The sequence below is a fragment of the Alligator sinensis genome, unplaced genomic scaffold (assembly GCF_000455745.1).
Source record: "Alligator sinensis unplaced genomic scaffold, ASM45574v1 scaffold454_1, whole genome shotgun sequence".
Taxonomy (NCBI): Eukaryota; Metazoa; Chordata; order Crocodylia; family Alligatoridae; genus Alligator; species Alligator sinensis.
Genome location: NW_005842095.1, coordinates 479447 through 503918, shown reverse-complemented (window position 1 = coordinate 503918; position 24472 = coordinate 479447).

The window sequence follows — 24472 nt, the reverse complement described above, 5'->3', positions numbered from 1 at the left end:
GGCCCCCTGCCATACCATTCTACTTTGAACAAATAAGTAAATGGTCATTATGGAAGAATGAGACTGATTCAGTAGTTCCAGAGATGTAGAATATTATGATTTATCTTATTGCTGGATTATTTCTGCAAACGAGAGGAGAGAATGATATACCTACTCCAGAATAGTCAATATCCAAATAGGTATGGCACTTCCTGGCATGTGGAAAACTGAGATTCATTTCTTTGGTATGACTGAGGCAGAAATTTAAAGATGGAGCTTGCACATTGAGGGGAAGATTCAAAGCTCTGGCTTTCTGGAATATTTCTATGTATTTTTTTTAATAAAAAAATTCAAGTAGTTTTGGCTTTGTCCTGAAACTGAATTGGAAATATTTTGAAATCTTGAAAATGTTCACCCGATAGAATACCATTTCTTACACATCTGTACTACAGAGACCTTCCTGTTTGGTGCATTTTATGTAGTTTATTATGCTAATATGTATATAGTAGTTACATAATGCATTTTCAAAATTGTTTGATTTCACAATTTTGTGAAAATCCATTTTATGCTTTTTTTTAACTACTGGTAAGAGCAAAATATTTTTGCTCATATGCAACGCAGTTTTTAAAGTTTAGTTTGTATCAGATGAGGATTAAAGCCGTATATAAAGTTTCTTTTTCCTCTGAACAAAGTAGAAGAAACCTAAAAGACCCAAGTGCTTGTAAAGATTTCTTCAAGGCAAACTTTACTAAGTCATTTTGCTTTTGTATTGTCAAAATTTGTTGATTTCATAGTTTAATCAATGCTATACTCATTTTAATTCCCCTTTTCTCTCATAATTAAAAAATAATCTTACAGTTCTGTGATATTAGTAGGTTGAAATTATTCTTTAGGTGAGATTATACTGAAAAGATTGTTAATTCAAGCCTCTATTTATGAAATAGATGTGTGTGTGCTTAATTGCTATCATTTATAGGGATGCTTTTTCTAAACTTGAGCATTGAATTATGACAAAATGACATAAATACTCTTTAATTTTTAGATGATTTATTGCCAACAGTAGCTAGACTATATAACATTTTATTATGCCAGATTATAACAGTATTTTGAAAAGCTTCAATAGTAGCTACTTTCAGGTATGCTTTACTGTCCTCTGTGCAAGGCTGAAGTTTTTTCTTCAGTGTCTATTTATCATGAAAAAGGTGATGTTTTATGGGCTTATGAAATACAAGCATGTTTTTTAGAAGATTAGTGGAGAATTTCTGTAAATTTAAAAGAACATTTATTCAGAAACAATATTCTGCATAATATAATTCAAATTTATATTTTAATTGATAGACCTTTTAGCTCAGTTGGTTAGTGTGGGGTGCTAATAGCAACAAAGTTGCTGGTTTGATCCCTGGTTGGACTAGAAATTTTCAGGTCCCTTCCAGCTTTACTTATCTATGACTTTATATCAGCTGATGTCCTTTCCCTGCTCAAATTGCCTATTCTATATGCAGATGTAATGTAAAGTTCCCATACAACTATGCAAATATACATCCAAGTATTATGTAGGTTTTTTCCTGTATTCAGGACAATAATATCTTAGTGTGCATGAAATGGTGAAGGCATAATATAGAAGGACTGCATTTGTGAAAGATGGCATTATCCAGACTCCATGACCAGCCAGCCCCTTGCTTTATTTATTTACTTACTTGCTAATATCCTCTTCACTATGGAATTAATTAAAATCATCAGCTCATTTCACATACATTGAAACTGTCTACGGACCATTCTGATAGTAATCTCTTTCAGTCATACCGACTAATGTAGTAACTTAATGTTGAAATATCTTACTATCAATACTAAGATCTTTGTAAAAGCAGACATTTTGGAGAGAGCTAATAAAAGGGCCAACAATGGGGTATCTCAAGGACACAAAAACCCTTAGAAGGAAATAGAGGTGTGGGGATTAGAAAGTGAAAGCCTACTTGATTCATTCCTTTATAACACATAGTTAAAGAATCAAGGATCCTTCTATCTATGCATAATACTTTAGTAATGTTTAAGGGATCTCTCAAGTAGTCCAGTAGGGTTTATGGTTTTGTCTTCTAAAATGAACCCAGCCCATAGGCAAGGGTTAAAGTTTGACTGTCCTTCTACATAGCTGGAAAACAATGGTGCTAGAAAAATCCTCTGAACTGTGTAATCTCTAGGAATATAGCATCATAGAAATGTCCATCCTGTATCAAAACTGAGATCCATTTGCTATCGGCCCAGTACCATTTGTCTCAGAGAAAAGAATAAGAACTACACAACAGACACTTGGCTCTTATCCTGGTCTCCAGTCACCTGAGCTTAGTTTGATTTCTGAAGTGTGAGTTTCATTATCCTTTTCAATTTTTTTCATTAAGAATAACTGGATATTTCTGTTATCCATATAATTATCTAATCCTTTTCTGAATCTTGCCAAGTTCTTGCTATGTTTAACAACATTATGTGACAACTAATTACTTCCAAGTGTGTGTGCGTGTGTGTGTGTGTGTCTGTGTGTGTGTGTACACACACACACACTCACTTACCTTACAAAGGAAAAATAATAAACAGTGAAAATATATAAAATAGTGACTGGCTGGCATGGTAAAAGTAGACTGAGGATTTCTTCTCTCTCACTTTCTCATAACACTACTGCAATGCTTTTAACAAGGTGGCAATTCACACACACACACACACACACACACACACACACATATATATATATATATATATATTTCCTTCTAGGAGTTGGAATTTACCACCTTGTTAAAAGCATTGCATTAGTGTTATTAGAAAGCGAAAGAAAAGAAATCCTCAGTCTACCTTTACTATACCAGCCAGTCATTATTTTATATATTTTCACTGTTTATTATTTTTCCTTTGTAAGGTAAACAACATTTTCATTGTCTATTTACATGAGAGTTTTTTATTACATGTAATCATTCTAAATGTTCTTCTCTGAACCTACTATTATTCTGAAGTTTTCTAGTTGAAATAAAATTAAAAAAGTAGAGTAACTGCTGGAATGAACAGGTGGGGCTAAGAAAAGATGATGAGTTAGAATGGACAAACAAGATGTTGTGGGATGTGAATATTTTTTCAGTTGCTTGCCACTGATCAGGCTTTGTATTGGGGGGGCACACTAAATAGTAAGCGAAATTTCATCCAACTTAATGTGATAAGAATCACCTGACCAGAGACAACTTTCAATGTTTTAAATATGATGACAAATAGCTAATGTTTCAATGGAAAATGTTGCAGTGTGCTTAGATGGAAAACATTTGAATGTCTAAAAAAAGTGGTGATGCATTTATTTTAAATATATGTCCCCATTCTGCCAATTGTGACATATAGAATGCTACTTGATCCATGGTACTATATCTAGAATCCTGATAAAATTAAATGTATTGCTGCTATAAAAAGGGGGAAGAGGGAGCAAAAGAGACTGCAGCTGATTACAGAGACAGGTCTCAAAAATATTTTCCCTTTCAAATTATGCTTGCATTTTTATTGATAACAGCAATCATTATTTATATGATTATAATATTCAAATCATTATTTATATGACCCTACAGGGGGAGGTTGAGAGAGTTGAATCTCTTCAGCCTTCACAAGAGACGGCTGAGAGGAGATCTTGTGGCCACCTATACATTTATTAGGGGAGGTCAACGGGGAATAGGGGACACGCTGTTTACTAAGGCACCCCAGGGAGGGACTAGGAATAATAGGTGTAAACTAGTTGAGAGTGGATTTAGGTTAGATATTAGGAAGAATTTTTTCACAGTAAGGGTGGCCAGGATCTGGAATGGGCTTCCAAGAGAGGTTGTACTATCACTTAGCTTGGAGGTCTTCAAGAAGAGGCTAGATAGTCACCTGGCTGGGGTCATCTGACCTCGGTCCTCTTTCCTTCCAGGGGCAGGGGGTTGGACACGATGATCCATTGTGGTCCCTTACGACTCTACAATCTATTAATCTAATTTTTTTTATATGAAGTCTGTTTGTGTCAGGGCTAGAACAGGGATATTTCAGTATTGTGTTTGCTTTTCTCTCAAACTTCATAAACATTATATAGTTTGATAAAAAAATAGCAGATGTTTATTTTCCTTAGAGTATTTTGAAAGATTGAATATAGCTGGGGAACATTTTCAAGCTAATGACATCTGTTTGTAGATACCTAAATAAATGGTCTGATTTCCCAAGGTCCTGCAAATCTGGGAGTTCATATTAAGTTCAATGTTAGTTACCCATTTTTTGGAAACCTCGGCCATGTTATATCATAAAGTACAAAAGTGTACTCCCAAAAACTAACCTAATATTAAACACGTATTCAATGTAAATGCCATGTGCCCTTTCCTACCTTTGCAAAAAAAAATACTTTCAATCAAATGTTGCTCAAAGGTTAAAGTGAGTTCCACTTGTCTTTTTCACGCAGTGACAAAAGGGTGCAAAAACAATATTTCTCTGCTATCCATGTGCTACTAGAATCAATTATTTTTTAGAACATAGAAATGGATGAGCAAGATGGTAGGAAAAATTTGCAGACAAGTCTAACTGAGTAGCCTAAGCTGCATTATCTTTCAAAAGACTGGACTCCTAAATATCACTCAGGTGCCATTAAAAATGTTGTCCAGTTTAACCTTCATAGACTCCTTAAAAAGTTTTGCAAGCTCTCAAAATATGACTTTTTTTTTAGTCCTCCTTTCCCCCCCACCCCATGCCCCATAACAGGGAGCCAGGAGCTCCTGTTACTTTAAGGAAAAAACTACAGGAGATATGTCCCCAGGTGGGTGAGGACAGCTAATTCTGAGCTAATTGCAGGGGAATTGGTGGCCAGGAATCCAAAGGCTGCAAGTGCCTGTTGTATGGCTAACCAACTAGCAATAGGACAATAAGAGAGTCCTGATCAGGCATCAAGGGAACTACTGCAGCTTGGCCAGAGGGACAACAATAGGCTGCTCTGGAGTCTGAGAGAATATACCTGTAGGGATGCTCAGGAAAACACCTGATGGGGAGGGGAGAAGCCCAGGGGATATACGTCAAGGCAGAGGACCAGTTCATCCCTAAACTTTGTGAGGGAAAGCGTTCTTGCTAGCTTAAGCTGACCAGGAGTGGGAGCTGCAGGCCATATCTGGTATTTCTAGGGCTAAGAGCGCCAGTGACTATGGAGGAGGCTTCTGCAGTGGAATGGTGACCCAGAGGAGGCTTTGAGTCTTCTAGTTGGAAGCTGTTGCTTGCACTTCTGTTTTACTTTTAAACCAGAGGACTGGTTAGTGGCTGTAGAGATGGTAAAGAGGCCACTCAGGGACACCTGAGGGTCACACCTGGTTTCAAACCCTACCAGTGGCAGGGGTACAAGGCAAAGGGAAAACAGAGGTGGCCTGAGGCCAAGAGGGGAAGGCCAGAGCCTAAGCCCAGAGGAGGCGAGGTCAAGGCAGCCTGAGACCAAGAGGCCAGAGTCTGAGTCACCAAAGGCATTACAGGTGTCCAGAGCCTATGGGAGGCTGAGACTGAAAGGCCAGGCCAGAACAAGTGGGCTCAGGCTGCAAATCTATAGTCAGAGTAACCTTAGGTTAAGAGATCCAAGGCCTATACAAGAAAAGTAAGTAGCAACAGTGACACCTATGAGGCATGGGCATGGCTATGGGAGATCCTGGAGGTCACAATGTTTAAGAGATCTAAGGCTTAATTAAGCCACAGGTGGTGGCCATTGGCTCAGAGTAGTGCCAGCCAGGCATGGTAGGCTGACTGGAGTTTGAAAGACACCCACTGAGATCCATGTAGTTTTGGTTAGTGGACAGACAGCCCAGAGACCATGACAGGTCATTGAGATGCTGGTGAGAGCACTCCAGGACCTAGGGGAAGCTTCCAATCTATCAAAAGAGCATCAAGGCATGGTAGGTAAGATACAAAGGGAGGTTATATAGAGGACAGAGTGTGGGCAGGATTAGGGTGGCCCCTAGGGGGTACCATGGCTATTCTAGAGCCCATCCTGCTACATCCCCATACATGTAGTTAATCCCTTTTTCAAGAGAGTTTTAGACCTTTTTTTGTTTTGGTTTTTTGTTTCTTCATCAAAAGGAGCCCGTGCTGTGCATCCACTGAAGAAAACATGAGTGAAAACTTGGTGTGTTGTTGTTTTTCCTAGCCCTCACATAGTGACTTGTTTCTTCAGAAACCAGGTATCCCTACAGTTAAATGGAAAGTTACGCATCACAGATATGTAACTGGTAGTGTGCCATTAACCATTATGAAAGCCAGACATCTATCTACTGCGCATAAATACCAGTAAAAGAATCTGGTCAACTGATACCTCTGATTAGTGCCGGATGCGGTCTTGTTTCTATAAAGCAGCAGTTAATACACTTTTGACCCATGCTATTTTTATATGGTGCTACATATAAAAGAGTCACAGTAATTATCAGAGATTGTAGCAGTAGATTTGTGTGATGACTTAATGTTTTTTACATCGTTAGCTAGACTTGTTTTCAGACAATATTGGTCAATCATTCAGAGTTCTGTACAAACCATTTAATACCAATCAATTTGGAATGAAGCAACATTCTCCTTACATTTATATAGAAATTAATTTAACTAAGTGGAAAATTATATTGGACACAATACATACCAAATTGGAAGGAAAACATTTTTGTATTGAACATCTTCTGTATGTATACTATAAACATAAGCATGATCTGCTTCATTACATATTAATGGTTTTCCAGTGGTAGTATACTTATGCGGGGAGAATAAGTATTCTCCCCATGTACACTCAAGAGGGCAGAGAAAATGCTTAAAGTTGTCCTCAAGGCCAACTTGAAAAAAATGCAACATTGACATCAACTTGGGAAGTTGATCACCCACAAGCATCCCAAATGGAGGAAGAGGCTGTTGCAATGATCTCAGTATTTTGAAACCTTATGATGTCAACAGGAGACAGAAAAGAGGGTACAGCAGAAACAGTGCCATGGTCTGAATTAAGAATCCAGAGCCACTCGCCCTGCACAGAAACACATGCCAAAGTTACAACAGAGTCTGTTGATTCTGGATTGGCTTTGTCAGCCATCTTCAGATCCACAGATGAAGCAATCATGAAAAACACTCTTCCTCAACTGCAAGGGATTGCCAAAATATACACATGTACACTTATACATAATTTAATCTGCTTAGATTCACTTAAAAATGTAACTGTATCCAGGTACTTATTTTTTCTTTAACACATACAAACTCTTTTTAAGTACTGGTTCCTAAAATAATATTGAGGACATTCTGGGTCTAATAAAAGATATCAAATTCACCCAAGGAATCTTGTCTGCCTAAGATACCACAAGACATGAGCGATGCAAACATTGTCACTTTGTATAAAAATAAAGGAGATAAGGGCAACTGCAACAAATACAGGGTGTCTTGATACTAAGTATAGCAGGAAATGGTTTTGCAAGGGTCATCTTGGTGCAGCTGCAACAGCTGGCAAGTTGTGTCTACCCTGAATCTCAGTGCGGATTCAGGGCTGGAAGATCAACCATAGACATGATATTTTCCCTGCAGCAACTTCAAGAAAAGTGCAGAAAGCATTTTACTATAATTTTTATTAGTTGAAAATTGAGACCCTAATTATTATGAATCACCTACCCTAATTCAGGTTATGTCACACAACATTTCTAATAATATGTAGTGGGGGTTTTTTTGACAGATTTATGTGAAGGAATCTTTCCTACAGATATACCATTGGTAAGATTTAAAAATGGATGACTTGCTGAGCCATGCTGAAAAGTTGCTAGAGTGTCTAACGCTTGTATCTATTTGCCCTTCAGATACAAACAAGGTTCCAAGCTTTATGATATAGCATAAAGGATAATTAGGAAACTTTTGAAATGCTAGAAGGCTAAAAGTGAAAATACCACAGCAGAAGCCTCTGCTCAGTTGGGTACAAGTTATTTGCTCAGAGCTTGCTCCTTAACTCAATTCAACACTTCAAAATAGAGACAGTGGCTGAATGTCCGTGACTGAATTTCTCACAAACCAGGCTTTAGATCAAGGAATGCTGGTTCAGTATCAGCCAGCAATATATCAGCAATTTTCTGCGTTACTGTAATGAACCAGTTAAATATATCAAACCTAACCCTTTTGACTGCTGGAAAGCAAAAAGTTATGCTGGATGATATTGACAATTTAGTTATTGAATTGCTAAGATACATCCATGGATGTATCTTCTCTGAACAGGTGATTAGCAAAGCAAGAGATATAGCAACCAAAGGCCCAGATTGTTCTTAGTATTATTTATAAATATAAATTTGGTAGTAGATTTTCTTTCCTGCACTTCAGAATTTCTAATGGGATGCCTTCTTTTCCAGGAGCCTTGCCACTTGATAATGTATCAATGGCCTTGCTTAGCTCTTCTCCAGTGGGCTTCACATTTAACTCTGGCATGACCTATACAGTTGGTATTTGGTCCAGTGATTTTCTGGTGACATTTCTTTCTTGTGAGTATAGCTCTGAGTAGTGTTCAACCTAATGAGACGTCTGCTTGCTTCTATCTGTAAAGGCTTCACCACTGCGTAACTTGAGAGGGGCAACCTTTTTGACAGTAGGGTCTACAGCTTTCTTCAGACCATCACACATGACCTTTAGGGTTTTTGTGTCTGAGGCTGTCTATATCTCAAAACAGAGATTAGTCCAGTACTGATTTGCATAGCACCTGGTTGCTCTCTGTACCTCATTTTTTGCCTGTCAAAGTCTTGCTTTGGTGTTCTCTGTTGGCTTCTTGATGTGTTCCAGATAGGCTGTGTCCTCGATGTTGATGAGAGGTAATAGTTCTTCTGCACTTTCTTTGAACCAGTCCTTATTGGATGGTCCATTTTCCCTAAATCACTTTCTTTGAACCAGTCCTTATTGGATGGGCCATTTTCCCTCAGTGTAGCTTTAGCTGTTTTATGGATTGCAGTTCTTAAACCTTCCCAAATTTCCTCTGCCTTCTTTGGCAGTGACTTCCCAAACATGTTGAGTTTGAAAGCCTTCACAAACTATTGGCACTTCCTCTGGTTCTTGGTGTTAGCGGTATTGATTTGGGGTTTGCTCCTAGGTTTTGTCTATGTAGTTTTTTGGTTGTAATTTTAACTTTGCTAATGATCAGGGAGTGGTCCGTGTCACAATTGGTATCGTAGAATGTGCAGGTCTTCTGCACTGAAATTAGATCTTTTTTCCTAACAATAACAAGGTCTAGTTGGTGCCAGTGGCCTGAAGATGAATGTCACCATGACACTTTGTGGTGATCTTTTCCAGCAAAATATGAATTGGTAATGCACAGTTGGTTTTGGGCACAAAATTCAAACAGTTGTTAGCCATTATTATTCATCTGGCTAATGCCAATGTCCTAGGCAATCTGGTCACAATTTGTTGTCTGCACCAGTTCTTTCATTGAAGTCTCTGAGGAGGAATAGTCATTCAGTTGATGGTATTCCTTTAACAACTTGGTGCAGTTTCATAAAATGTATACTTCTCAGGACTGGAGTTGGTGCATAAGCAATGATGTTCACAAAGCCGATGGTCATCTGAAGTCTAAGTGAGATAACATGCTCTTACTTCGCAATGGGCATTTCTAAAAGCTTTGCCACCTTGTTGTTCATAGCGAAACTGATACTGTCCAATTTTCTTCAGTGCTTTTACCCTGCCAGAAGAAGGTATAATTGGGCTCTTGGATGGAACCATCATTTGCAAGTCTTGTTTCCTGGAGCACTGAATGTCAACATTGAGTTTATACAGCTCGCAGTCAAATGAGACTGAGCAAACTTCTGTATGTTGCTCATGTACTACATGTCATCATAGTCTGTCAGGCCAGGATACATGGTCCTCACGTTCTACCCTCCAAGCCTGAAAATTCTTGCGTTCTCATTTTTGCCAGGTACAAGGTGTGGTGGGCCAGTAGGGGGCGCTTCTGCATTGAGCCACCCACCTCACTGTGCCCGACCACCTTCCAGGCTCTAAGTGCCTCCCCGGGGGCACCTCGCATCTAGCTGACCCCCTTCCTGGAGCACACCCACTAGCCTGGGGGTAGAACTGCCACCACCCAGGGATGGGCTTGAGAAACACAGGCCTAGTAGCCCTCAAGAGTACTTGACTCACTTAAAGAACTTGGGATGCTTCCCTCAGTCGGAAGCACATGTAGTGGTCTCTCTTAGTCAGCCAAACCAAGGGGATCCCAAGGCATAATCTAGACCCACTCCCAATACGTCTCCCATGCTAGGTACAAAGGAGAACTTTATTGGTTACAAGGACTAGGGTACAGAGTTGAGTAGTATCAGAGAAATCCCATAGAGCAAACAGGGTCGCTGGAGTAGCCTTTGATCATGCATCTGAGTTACTGAAAGCTATATATGTAGTTAAAGCTCAGGTAGCTTACTCACAAGTATCATCCAGAGGCAGGTGGAGATTCCCTCTGGAGGCAGGCAGTTCCTTGATCATGAGTTTTGAGAGAGACAGCAAGTTTCAGATGGTTCAGCTCTTCTCTCTCTCTCAGTCTTCCTCATGGCTGCTGCCTCCTCCTTCTGGCAGTCCTTAACTTATATAGCCCTTATGACCTCATTTACCTGGTCCAATGGAGGCCAACACCTGTTGGCTGTCAGCCAACCAATTTGAAATGCATCACTAGTTGCCGGGCAAACTGGCAGTCTCTAGCTCACCAGGGAGCCCAAGCCCCTCACCCAGGTATGTGATGCCAGTCACATAGGCAGAGGGAGCAGGTTTCTCCCCTCCCTCAAGAATGTATCCATCTCAGGTTACCTAAAGAAATAGGGTAAGGTGTGTACCGTCTGCAGGGCCCATCCTAACCAAATTGTCACAGAGCAGAGTTTTTTGGGGGAGAAACATAGGTGGCCTTCTGCCACACAAGGTTTCATCCCTTTTTTGGCACTTGGCCTAGCTCCATGCACCCAGTGAGGCAGACAGACTGTAGCAGGTCTGTCTGGGGGCTGCCTAGCATTACAACAGGTGGTAGTTGACCAGTGTAACATGATGATTCCTCCTGCCATCAAAAGTGACCTGTGGCACCCTCCTCTACACCAATCAAGTGAGAGATTATAACCCTTAACTACCACCTTCTGTGTTGTGTTCATACGGCAAGCAAGGACAGAGTGTCCTCTCCAAATAGTATGACCACAATAGCCTGGGCACTTGATATGGAGACTTTGCTTTACCCATCCATCAGCATCCCCCTCTTGGCTATACTGGTTTGATCCAAAAGAAGGGCAGGAGATACATTTGGAACTAGCTACGCTGCAGGAGTTGCCAGTGCAGAGGAGGCCTTCCATCTGCCTGCCTTTCAGGAGTGCCTGCTCCACTCCTAGTTTGGTAGCCAGCAATGACTGAAGAGCCCAGTCTTCCCTGTGTGGATGCCATTGGCAAAATCACTAAGTGGTTATGTGAATATTCTCCATCAAGGATTCTACTACCATCCTCAGTTACTCATCCACCTGAAACCATTGGCACTTCCTGAGGTTGCCAGGTTAATTTACCACCACCCAGCACTTGATATAGACCAGTGCAGGTTGTATTGCTTATGGTCATAACACTAGCATTGCTTTTTGCTCTCTCCAGTAAAACTGTGCAATTCTTCAATTTTATAACTGTCACAGCTGCAAGGCCAGATGTACTATACTACATAGGCATAAAATTTTAAGGTGGATGTAACAGGTAGTGTAGAATGTACATAATAGAGAAAGGAGTGGACCAGCTTATTGTAAGAGGAACATGGAGAGAAAACTGGAGGCCTCCTTTTCCAGCAATCTCATTTGTTCATTTCAATATCATGCCTCCACTTGCAGCAGTCCTTTAGCCACAATATTAATTTAATTGTTCCACACAGAGAAGTGAAAGAAGGAAGGTGACCAGTAAAAAACATGTTCCCCTCCCAACCTCATTAAGTGTTTCTATGTCTAAGCTTAATGAAGTGTAAAAGTGAAATAGTAGTCATGATGGTCCAGAAGTGACACAAGACACGAGGATTTCTTAGGGTGATGTCTTTTATTAAACCTGTCTAAGAAACATAAGATCATCCCAAGGGGACTCAACATCTGCAACCCTCTAACAGACACAACTCCATACATGCAGTACACGTATGCAAGATAACTTCAGAAAAACTGAGAAACCATCTCCTTCATCTAACCTACTCCAAAGGAGACCAACTTAAATAGAAGATATTCATATATGTTGCTAAACTTATTAACCTGGAGACATACCTGACTATTATGCAGCAGGCCCAAACATACTATCAAAAATACCTGGTGACAGCTATCCAACATAAGAAATCCTAACTAAATAGTTGATACTATAAAATATATCAACCTAAGACATCCTTCCATCTCACAAAAGGTGATGAGACATGAGAATAGCAAATGAGTATTTTTTAACCTTACTAGAATTCATTCAGATGGAAACCCTAGTAGACAAAGAATGAGCTTTCAGACTGAGCTAACAAGGTTTTTGTTTTTCTAAATCTGAAGATGTAAGATAACTTGATAACAAAAGACCAGGAGGGGCAACTTTGATTACATGACTGCTTAGGGGTCAGACAAAGGGAACTGGATAAGAAAAAATAGAGGTTTTCCCATCCTTTTAAGGGGAAGAAAACTGGCTGCAGAGAAAAAGGAGAAAATCCACATTTTAGAAGAAGAAGAGGAGTGGGATGGAGGAAGAATCTTGACCTAAGTTTAAATAATGCTGCAAAACAATGGGGAAATTGAAATAGAAACATTTCTAGATATGAGCATTACAAAATCTGGATACTTTGTGCTACCTAAAGGAAGAAGCGATTTGTCTTAGAATTCTTACAAAGTCTATGCATCTGTTTGCTTCCAGTAATAAAAGTTTCTGAAGACATAACCTGAAAACCCACAGAGGCTACAATCTCTGGAACTCTAAACTAACAGGAAATCTGGAAGCTAAACTTAGGCTGAAGGGGTATAGGGCAGTTGCAGTGCTCCCAGTGAAATGTTCCCCATTTGGAAAGTTTCACTTGGAAACATTTCACAAATTACTTTTGCCCACATCCATAGAAATGTCAAACTCTCTGGTACATTTAATTTTTTTTAAAATTAATTGCAGCTGGTCACAAGCACAGTTTCTTACAAAATATTATCTTGTCATAGCTGTAATAATTGTACACACACTGCCTACAACTTCCCTTTCCCTGCTTTCCCCCATATATTCCTCCTAAATATTCTCTTAACTTTCTACTAGTTCTGCCTATTACTGGTGAAATTTTAGGTATCCAGGGGATCCCTCTTCTCCTATCTTCACTTAGGATGTTGAAAGCAAATAAACTACCATAATCCAGCAAACTGCTCTGCATGGCTGACTGTGTTGCCCTTGCAACACTTCATTTACACCGTATAGATCTGTTTGTAATTTTAGTAACTTGGTTAGGGCTGTGTGAAACAGCACCATTTTGTTTTGACTTCCATTTCACTGGGACAGTGCTTCATTTTGAGTTTCATTTATTTTCAAAAGCACTGTTCCATTTTGTTTCGTCTAAACTGTTTAGCTGTTTTGATGTTTCACCCATAGGCTATAATGGAGAAGCACAAAACTGCATATAATTTTGTAATTTTTATGGAGATTTGGATGAAAATGGTGAGGATGGTAGCCCCTTTTGAGGGCATGATGCCTGCCAAGTTTCAAGGAGATAGGTACAGGGGTTTCTGGGAAATTAAACCTCAAGGTGCCAACAAGCAAAACTCACATCACATGTAAGTGTGTGTGTGTGTGTGTGTGTGTGTGTGTGTGTGTGTGTGCGCGCGCGTGCGCGCGCATGTGTGCGCACGTGTGTGTGTTAAGGTGCACCCTCTGCCACTAGGGCCTCTACACGACACAGCAGTGTGCTCCACTGAGGTCTCCTCTTCCCCTACAGCCTCAGTCCGGTCTACCATTTTAAATTACAACAGGTAATAATAACTTAGTGACCAGCAGCATCTCAGGCAGCCAAACTGTGACAGAGCCTTTCTTTCCTCTCCTGCAGGAGCTTCTTTTCCAGCCCCAGGATTAGATGTGCCCAGTCCCTAAATCCTTTCAGTCAGGTGTGAGGGGTGTTGGTCTAAGGACTTGGCACTGGCAGACAAGGTTCTTTGGGTCGATCTAATCTGGTATCTTTTTTTAGCAGACCAACTGAATAGTTACAGAAATATAGAATGAAAAGAGCAGGAAGGGTAGTCCCCTCTGAGGCCACAAAGCATGCCAGGTTTCAAGTAGATAGGTGCAGGAGTTTCTGGGAAACTGCACTTCAAGCTGCTGACAAGCAAAACTCATGACGTGTGACTTGGTGTGTGTGTTAAGGTGTGCCCTCACTGGTGCTGGGGCCTCTGCATGACACAGCAGTGTGCCCCAATGAGGTCTCCTCCTCCCCTACAGCCTCTGTCCACTCCACCACTTTAAATAACAACTGGTAAGGAAGCAGCATAGTAGCACAAGCGTCTCAGGCAACCAAACTGTCACAGAGCCTTTCTTTCCTTGAAGTGCAGTTCATAGGCCCGTCTGTGAAAAGTGGTTTGTAAATTCAAACAAGCACTGAACCTCACTAACCCCATCACCAGAAGCCAACTTCCTATAGCCCAAAACACACTGAATGGATCTAGGCCATTCCATGACAAGACACACAAAACCTGCCAACATATCTCCAGTATGGAGATATCTTCACAATACAATACATAGCTCCATCATGGCACCAAGTGTCCTGATGGAAAATACATGGAGACACCAAGCAACAACTGCTCACTAGAATGAGCATGCACCAAAAATCTATCAAAGACAAGAACAGAACACAATCTGTCTCCAATCTCTCAGGCCTAATCCTCAAAGGGAATTTACAAACAACTTTTCACAGATGAGCTTATGTACTTCATCAACCTCCTAGGTACAGAACTCATGGACTCAATATAGACATTGGCATTCTGACAGACTACAATGGATATCTGATTCCCCAGGTACCTCTCCACTTTTACCTGTGCTGCTACATTCCACCCCCACCCCCACCACCACTTGTCCCTTACTTCCTGAGTGCTAAGTGAAATCAGGTATCAATTTAAAATGATCATTATAGCAAAATAGCGCCAAGTGAAACAGCATTAAGCGGGGGTTGCCTGTGATAACAGCAGTTCCACAAAGTTGATAGGAAGAATCAATCCTTGGTGCTTTAGGAAAAAGCAAAAACTACATAATATTGTGCTTGTCACACCCCCAGTTAAATTCTGTGGATCATTATGAAACTTCCCAGGCAAGACAGCTTCCCCAAATCAACTGCCACACCTTGGTGTTAACTTAAAGGAGGGGTTCAGTGTGATCTCATTTAGGCTCCCATCCAGGTTTACTCACGATACCACTGAGGCTGACATGGGGCTCTGCCTCCCTTGCACCCCAACCACTGTAGATGATGATCTGTGATGCTTGGTCATTGCCATGCACTTCAGGTTCCTGTCCAGGTCTCCCCCTTCATCCTTGCAATGTGTCTTCATCCCCTGAGTGCTTTGTCATCCCTGGGACCTAACTCAGAGGCTCTCTTGACCCTGCTACTCTATTATGTCTTCTCCCTTCCTCTCCGTTCTCATTTTTTTATTTTTGTTGGGTTTTTTTTTTAATAGAATACAATAATAAAGGGGGGAAAAATCTTTCTATGATGACTGACTTTTCTTATTGCCTGGCTCAGTCCCTTCTGCAGCTGAACTCCAGAGGGCAGAGACTTAGTGCTCTCCATCTTCTATTCTAGTTTGAACCCTAGCTGCAGTTTTCCCTCCTCTAGCAGTTCCTTTGCCGGTGTCCAGTCCATGCTGCCAGGCTCTAGTTGTCCAGAGCAGTCTTTGCTCCCCTCCTGCTCCCTGGCACCCTCGGTGCTTTTTGAATTCCCTGCAGTGGCATGCTGAGCCACACACCACCTACACAGATGGAGAGGGAGCTTAAAAAGTGGCATGGCTGTGCTGTGCACTGATCCAGCCCAGGCTCTCTCCCCAGTAAGTTTGCAGTTGCCTCCCATGACCCTGGTTCCTTCTAGACTGGGTCCAAAGGTGGGCAAAGGGGGCGGGGTTCTAGCGGGCTAGTTGCATTGCCACATGCTGCACTGAAGAAATAATTGGAAAGCCTATTGTATTTACAATGAAACCAGGTAAAACCTTATCCTGAAAGTTATTTGCAAATTCATCTTTGGTATAATATTAAGTCATTGGAGTTACATTGCAGATAAGGGTGACCTTATTGTCTTAAGTGATTTCAAATACAGTCTCTAATTTTATATGAAAAAACCGTACAATAACCTGGTCTTTTAAAATGCAAACAATATAGCTTCCAAATGTAAAGTATTATGTAAACTTTTGCTTGGGTGAGGAAATGGAAGCCAATTCTGCATAGCTCAAAGCAGGTGGGAAAAGGGCTTATGGAGGTGTTTTGCATCTTCTTAGTCACTTAACTAAGGGTGAACAACTAGGGCATGAATCTGATCACTCAGAAAATGGAGGGCATAGGAATAGAAGCAGGGGGAGCTCAAGGTTCCAGCCATACACAGCAGACCATGAGCCGACGTACCCTTGTCAGACTCACCCTTGGGAGATTCCTCTGCTGGAAGGTGAGGAGTGGCTGGCAATAGTCAGGTTAACCTTTCCATTTTTCTAGAATCACCAGTGAATTCAGGGCTTTGCATGATGACTTGCCATACCAGTTACTAGCCCCCCTGCTTCCATTCTGGCATTCTTATCATGTAACCCTATCAAATATGTTCCTGGTACCTTGGTCACAAACTACTTATGCTTCTGCACCGTTCTGACTACAAACCTGCAGAAAAATCAGAAACAAATCTGACTCTAAGAAAGGATGTACCCAACAGCTTAAAGGAATGGATATTAGCTAGGTGTCTGGGCTAACTTCCAGTGCAAAGGCCCAGTTAAAAAGTGGCTGAATATGAAATATACGTAACAGACTTAGCATTAAATTTTGGCACAAAATATGCCGATATCAAAATGACAATTCCCTCTACTATGGATTTAGAAATGTAAGGCTGAAAGGGACCAGTAGTTCATTTAGGACCTCCTGCATATCAGAGGCTGCAGATCTTCACCCTCTCCAGAACCCAGTCACACAAGTTAAGTTAAAGTTAAGCTAATAACACAAGCTAAGCTAAACACAAGTTAAGCTAAGGCATATTTGCTTATATCAGAGTATAGCAGTTAGAGAATTAAAATAAGATACAGGCAACTTTGCACTGTTAAAAATTGTATCTACAATGCAACTTCTATTAAGATAACTATATCAGCAAAAATGACATCCTTAACTAATGTAGCTATGAACTATAACTTTTAAAGAATGGACCAGCCCTGAAATTAATGTAAAATTAATGTAAATTCCATAATAATATGACAAATAAATGAGAAATAGAAAGGCTCTGAACGCAAGTCAAATAGAACAATAGTCAAAGAAAAATAGAACTGGCATGAACGTTGAAGGTCATCTACTCTAATCCTGTGCCCAAGACAGGATCATCTTTGACAAATACATCTAACTTGCATTTTAAAATGGAGATTGTACAACTTTTCTAGCTACTCTATTTCAGAGCTTAACCACCCTCCCAGAAAGCTATTATCCAATTTAAATCTACTTTTTTTTGCAACTTAAGCCCTTAATTTCTTTACTTTGGCCCCTGTAGACACAGAACAATAGATCACTGTACTCTGTATAGCAAACCTTTTTGCATTTGAAGACCAGTGAAATATTCTCCCTCAATCTTCTGCTTTCTAGGGTAAATGATCACATTGTTCCACCCCTTTTTCATGTCATGATTTCTAGACTTCATTTTACTTACTTACCTCTAAACTCCTTCCAATTTATCCACATCTTTCTTTAATTTAGGTGGCCAAAAATGGACACCTGATTTGCCTCTGTATGAGGCTTCACCAGTTCTGAATCGTGGAAGAATTATTTCCTGTGCCTTGCACACAACACTTCTGTTACTACACCCCAGTAAATAATTAAGTCATTTTGCAATAATATTATAATGTTGATTCCATAGTGGGCCAGAAGTTCAATATACTGCCATTTATTTTGTGTGTCTGTCTATGCATGTGCGCACACGTGCTAACACTCATATGTGTGTATACATATAAGTCAAATTAAACCACCAAAGCTCAGTAAAGAAAAAATTATAAGAACTGTGAAAACAAATGTAATGTGCAATATTGCTTTACTGGAATATAATTTAATGATTTTATTTAGAGAAGTTTTAGGTTCTATCATTACAAGATGTAAACAACAACAACAACTAAATCCATAGGTGTCTTTGAATTTAGATGAGTCTTTTGGTAGAGATAAGATAGTAGAAAATGAGGGTTTGGAAAAACAAGTTAAATTGATTGTGGTAAAAGCAGTTTGGATCTCTTACTTGTGCAGAGACAAATCTTATCTATTCTCATCTTACACTCCTTTGCTCCTGTCTAAACTATATGATCCCTTACACACATATTCTTTCTGCTCTACTGGTGGGAGTAGGAGATTTTGCAGATAATCTATATGAGTGCTCGACCACCTACAAATAAAGTAGGAACAACTAATGTGACAGCAGAGGCATTTCAATCAGGCATGTAGAGAAGACAAGAATGAAGCTGAGACAAACCTACTTTTCCTAGATTTGTTAGATATTAAACACCTCTGTAGCTGCCTATTTAATTAGCCGGACATAGCCATGATCCAGAAGAACAACCCGAATCAGTTCCACATCAGTATCATACAGTGAAACCTGTTTAAGATGGAATCACACTGAACCAGGAAAATAGTCTGGCTTAAGCAGGTTTGCATTGTCTAAGGGTACAGAGGACCTGCTCCCTTTAGATTCCTGATAGTTTCCCCCACAACAGTCTTTCAGGGAGCATTGACCCCTGCCTGGTACCACTGATTGGCAGATTGAGGGCCCTGGCCTGTGGCCGGAACACTGAGCTTGGGGCAGCAGCATGGCCAGCAGAGCTCTCTAACAGCTGCTCCCCCCGACTGAAACCAGTCCCCCACAGTGCTACCCAGGCTGCTAGATCATGGGCTATGGCTTTACTTCTCCTTTTCCTTCTCTTCCATGTTCAGTGGCACCTCCCATTGTCCCTGGGTGGGGGGAGCTCCAGCTAAGCTGCAGGGGGAGCCAGGCTCAGGCATGGACAGTGGTAGTGGCAGGCAGGCTCCCCCTCCTCAATCGCTTGGAAGTTCCTAGCTAGCTGATCAGTAGGCACATGGAGGAAGAGCCCACCCTCCTCTGCTTCTGTTCTCACCTGAGCCTGGCTCCCCACACAGCCCTAGAAGTCCTGGCTGCAGCAGGCCAGGAGGGGCCCTCATAGAAGTGGTGGCAGGTGGGTCTTCCCTTCCTGCATGCACAGGCATAAATAGAGAGGACAAAGTGGGAAATGGGAGCGTAGGAGATCCTGCTAAGCACAGATGTGATGAGAAAGGATGCAGAGTTAGGGGGTATTCTGCAGTGATTTGGGGATTTTAAAAAAGGCCCTAGCTTCTGCTCCCATACCATAGTCTGCCTACCCCGGTGTTAGGGGCAGCGGGTGTAACCACCCCTGCAGCACTGGTCACTGTTCCTGCACCTCCCCCTCCCCACTTTTCAAAATCCTGGATCTGTCTATGACTGCATTTGAATGGTTAAGTTTTTTGGACAACTCTCTGAATCCTTCTTGTATTACTCTATGCAACCCCCTCATGACTTGTAAAGGGAAGAAAAAACATTTACAATGCAGAATGTTTTGCACAAAAGTCTTAAAATACCACAAATACCAAAAAGATCAATTGAAATCAGCTATTCCTGTCTCTATTGACATGTAGCTGTGGGATTCAATATAAAAACGTTGTGTGATGTCAAAGACAAGGATCTGAAATCTTTTGATGTTTTCTACTCACTATTAAACCAGTTAAATTATCCGACCTTTCTATGCAGTAGATGAAAAGTAACCTTCCATTCGAAGAACAATTAGTGGTAGTGCCAACTGAAAAGTTACCCAACTCAAAGAGCATCTCCCTCTCCATTTTTATTGCAGCCCAGTGTGATATATAGGTGGTAAATAAAACATATTTCAAAAGGAAGCATAATTACAAAGGCAGACATGGGTGAAGAAAATCCTTATGGACATGAAATCCATTATGCTAAATCCTTCAGTTTAAGAGAATTTACATAACTGTCAGGCTTAAGCTTCCTGAAGCTCCTTCAGCTGAAATAGTGTCTAATTGTATTACCAGAAACAGCATGACAGCTTTTTAAAATTAAACTGTCGCTATGTTTCCTCTCAGTTTCCCACTGCTTGATTCAATAGCAGAGGTCCACTTCTATAGGTTTAAAAAAATGTGCATGGCAGCTAATACATTTTGTTTCAATATTTACTTTCTTGGCTTTCCAGGCCAGTGATGGGCTGGGGGAAATAGGAACAGCCTTTTGAAATTATTTGGCTTAACCCAATGGTGTCATTTTTATAAGGTAATTACTAAATATCTGAGATTTATAATTTAGAAAAATTACCTGAATGGTTTCTTCATATGTAATAGGAAAAGGTTATTTCAGAACAGTACTGTAAAAACTCAGTAGATTTAATCTATACTGCATAAATTAATAATTCTAACAACAGAGATGACAGCCCAAAATAATAACCTGAATGAAATATGCCCTTTAACTGAAAGGACAAGTGGTGGCCTTGTTGTACAGATGGTCTTTAGAGTGGATGGATATTAATAAGCTCACTGTCTTAGGTGTGAAAAGTGGCTATGTTTCTGGCTTTAGCATTCATAGAGAGGACATACTGTGCTTAACTTCAGTACTTTGTAACAAGAAGTGTAGACATGCCCTTCATGAATAGGATTCCATTTAATAAAATATACCATATTTACTTGCATAGCACACATACAGCTTTTTCCTCAAAATTAGCTATCCCAAACTGTGGCGTGTGTTTTAAGCGAGGAAGCCAGTTTCCATATCGGAGTTGAGGGGACTGGCTCCATCCCAGCCTCATGGAAGATGACTGGCATCTGCTGCTCAGCCAAAAACTAGAGGTTTAGCCCTGTCACAGCTGCTGCGGAATTCCAAACAGTTTTTGGCTGAGCATCCAACCATGATGGAGCTAAACCTTTAGCTTTTGGCTGTGCAGGAAGGGGAGGAAGGATATAGGAGCCTTTGCCCCTCCTGAATATGGCCAAGTTTCTGCCATGAATTTGGAAAAGTCTTTTTTTCTTCATTTTGACTTTCCACAACAAGGTGCCTCTCTTATTTGGGTGTATGTGATGATAGCTACGGAGTGAGGGCAGAGTGGAAGTTGTGTACCCTCAACTTGAATTGGGGAGGTATACTTCACATACCTAGCCACCCTACACTCTGCCTGCATACAACCTGAATGCTAACAATTATTTATTAAAACATAAATGTGCCCATGGCCTTCTTTAAGAGGGAAAGAAAACTCATGACTCAGCATAAGAAAAAATAAGTCAGTTAAAAACATTATTTGCAGCTCTTATTGCTATAAATACCAAATGTCACATCAGCAGTTATTATGAGCCAGCCAGAAAATACTCAAAATTCATGGATGTGTATCATGGAAACAAATTAGGTCCATCTAAAAAGATTTTTTTTTTCTTTTCATAAAAGAACTAGGCTAAATTATGCACTGATTCCAGTAATGAATGATATTAATGGATATTGTTCTATGCTTCCACATGTGGTCTTTAACTTAGACTGTGACTATTACATTTAACCCCCTAGTAACTCATGAGTATGATTAAAATGTGAAAGGATGTGAACAGTAAAAAACGCAAACCTTAGTAATAGAGTGATGAACAAAACCACCTTTAATTCTGCATGCTTAAAAAATGTGTTGTCACTAAAATGTTAAGAAGCCTTTTGCAGTGAATATCCAATTAAATATTTCTATATATAGTTATTTCTCCTAACAAAGCTGCAGTCACAGAAAGTGCAAATTCTGCAGATGACATTAAAATATATATTATGGATACTATGAGAGGATTTATTTAAGAAATATATGGTTTCAGATCTTTTATTTTAAAATACAGAATAGTTTTAATTTTTCTTTTATAAATAGTTTTTCCTGTGAAGAGATTATCGTGATCCAACTTAATGGGCATCCTAGGTATAAAGTACTTTGGTGCATACAGTAAACTCTAACAGCAAAATTTGTAGTGAATGAAACACAGCCAGATCGGCCAAGTGGAAGCAGTAGTTCAACCCCACAAACTCCTTGTGAAGTCATTAAGAATGTAAAAGGATACAATTTCACAGGTACTCAAATGATTCAAAGTACTCAAACATACAGTTCAATGTATACCAGGCATGCTTAAACCTTGCTTCAGTTTCTGAAATTCTTCCTAGTGCATTAGATTTGCCAAACGAGGTCCCCAGTTCAAGGTCCTTCACCAAGGGAACAAGTAACTAATAGACTAATATTAGCAATCTTAAGGAATGCTGCAGAACATCTTTTGATGAGACATTTCCACAGTAAATGGTTTAATTAAGTGGAAAGGGAAAACACAAGAAATTATATCCAAACAGAGCCTGTTACAACCATAAAAGGAATAAGACCAAAAGGTAAAGGAAGTTCATTATGAATATCACTATAAATATCTAATTTCCTGAGCTGATATGCAAATAGATATATGGAGTGGGGGGTGGCAAGGGGGCAGGGGGAAACAACCATCTTTATATGTTGCAGATTGGTTATTCTCTATCACATTAAGAAACACAATTCTTATTTTCACTAATGTCTCTTTACCCTTCTCCAGCAGTGTAAAAGGGCCTTAAGGGGCTATGATTAACATAACTTACACTTACACTCGTAGTAAGGCCCATCTATATTGCCAGAGCACAACCATAAATTAGAACCAGGCCTATAAATTATCCCTAGTTTATAGTGCTGACTTTAAATGTGTTTCTTTTAGTTTATCCAGGTAGTTACCAAACTAGATGGAAATATAACAAGAATTCAAGCAGAAACTGATTAAGGGTGTGGTTAAATACTAGTTTGTATGTTAGCCCATAACATTTATTTTAGTGAAAATATTTCTAGATTCAGATAGAATGTTTTTTGTTTTATTACACCGCACTTTGCTGTACAATTTGTAATAAAGCCTGGAAACATGATTACTTTTTTTTTTAATATACTGTTAACATACAAAATTGAGCTAAAATATTTGATGTACTGAAAACAAAAGACGATGAACAGGGGTGCTTGTACATGTGATGGGAGTTTAGTCTTTCAGGGTTGCATTCTATGCCCCCTTAATTGAAATGGTGGGTTTTATTTTTCTGTCACTGTATACACATCATTGTTCTGGTGGCTGCAAGCACCTGCTGAAGGCAGAAGTGGTGAAGGGGTCTTATCCTTTTTTTTTTTTTTTTTGGTGGAGCCTGCCTGCCTCTCCCATGGCTGGGGGGTGGGGGAGTAAGTAGTTCCTGAGCTGCATGGGGATCCAGTCCTTCCCTCTGTGGCAGTGGTGCACCCTGGGGCCAGCTTGGTGGGCTGCTATTGGGCCAGGTGCTGCCCCACCTCAGATGTGCACAATCAAACTCTTCCCTGATCCCGCCTGGGCTTCTAGCTTCCCGTGCACCATCCCTGCTGCCTTCTCCAGCTGCCAGCACACCCAGATGCCCTCCTGCTGCCTCTTTGTGCTGCTCTAGGGGCAGGCCAGCCCATTCCTGGGCATCCCCAGGTGTCTTGGTGGCTGCAGATGCCTGCTGAAGGCAGAAGCGGCAAGGGACCTGATCCTTTTTTCTGTGAAGCCTGCCCACCTATCTCACATCTGAGGGGTGAACTGACATATTAATGGCTGCAATGTTCTAAGTTTCAACATTGCAAATTAAACTACATTGGGGGTATGGTTTAGTTTGTTTTAAATGAGTTTTCATCATCACCTCCAAAACTTGTGTATGTGGAAAGTGTGACACCATTAAGCCACACAAAGGGCAATTTTCATCATGTGTACATGGTAACATTGTCACATGTACAAGCACCCTAATAGGTGGAGTAATAATTAGAACTCAGAATCCACTGTTCATTTACATCTAATAAGATAAGCAATAAATAACTGTAAGAGAAGCTGCATACCACTGTCACCTTTCCACTTGTACATATATAAAGACTTTATTTTCAGCAGTGGCTTCATTATTTATTTATTTTCCCCCCTATGCTTTTTAGTTCCCCCCTCCCCCTTGAAATTGGGGACATCATCATCAAATATTATATTTATTGGATGAAACAAGAAGATAGAGGATTTTGGTTCAATCCCTCCCATTGGTTTTACCTGAAACCTGATGAATCATTTAGCTTTTTACCTATCTTTATTTGTAAAATGAATATTAGAGGAAATCCTTGTTATTCATGGGTTTGGCATTCGCAGTTTCAAATATTCACAAATGGCAAACCCACATCTTAAATACATTTAAAGGAGCTCCTTGGGAGCTTCACACTTGCCACCA